At 38.4% G+C, this 732-nt stretch overlaps 1 non-coding gene across 1 annotated transcript; it reads left to right on the top strand.

Moving 5' to 3' along the window:
- The first annotated feature begins 330 nt into the window (after positions 1-330).
- Positions 331-437, top strand: LOC121210189 (small nucleolar RNA R71). Its single transcript, XR_005905316.1, has one exon. It is a non-coding gene; the product is annotated as a small nucleolar RNA R71 (small nucleolar RNA).
- Positions 438-732: the final 295 nt, after the last annotated feature.

The following is a 732-nucleotide window of genomic DNA, read 5'->3' as shown; positions in this document are numbered from 1 at the left end:
TCTGAATGGCTTGTTCCACCGCTACTTGCTTCGCACTGCATTACTGGATGAACCTATGAAGAACTAAGAAAACCATCAATCTTTTTATTTAAGAGTTCTACCTGATTAGAGAGCATGGTGACCGAATTGACATTATACACGCTGGCTGTTTTCATTGGCTTTGTCCTCATGACTTGCCACTGATAGTTATTTAGTGACATCTCCTTAATAAACTTATAGGCATCTTTAGGTGTTTTATTGTTGATGGTTCTGCCAGCAGCTACGTCAACCATTTGCCTAGTTGAAGGATTCAGACCATTGTGGAATGTTTGTACTTGGAGCCAAAGCGGTAACCCATGGTAAGGGCACCTTCTCAGTAAGTCCTTGTATCTCTCTCATACATCGTAGAGTGTTTCTAAATCCATCTGCACAAAAGAAGAGATATCATTACATAATTTAGCCGGTAGAAAATATTTTAGTAAGAATTTTTCGGTCATTTGTTCCCAAGTAGTAATTGACCCTCGTGGTAACGAGTTCAACCACTGTTTAGCTTTATTCCTCAATGAAAAGGGAAACAACCGAAGACGCATGGAATCATTAGAAGTGCCATTGATTTTAAATGTATCGCATAGTTCCAAAAAGTTGGCTAAATGAGCGTTGGGGTCCTTATCCTGCAAACCATTAAACTGAATAAATTGTTGTATCATTTGAATAGTGTTAGGTTTTAGTTCAAAAGTATTTTCAGCGACAGCA

The sequence above is a fragment of the Gossypium hirsutum genome, chromosome A11 (assembly GCF_007990345.1).
Source record: "Gossypium hirsutum isolate 1008001.06 chromosome A11, Gossypium_hirsutum_v2.1, whole genome shotgun sequence".
Taxonomy (NCBI): Eukaryota; Viridiplantae; Streptophyta; class Magnoliopsida; order Malvales; family Malvaceae; genus Gossypium; species Gossypium hirsutum.
Note: the sequence above shows the minus strand (reverse complement) of the source record. Positions and strands in the feature narration are given on the sequence as shown.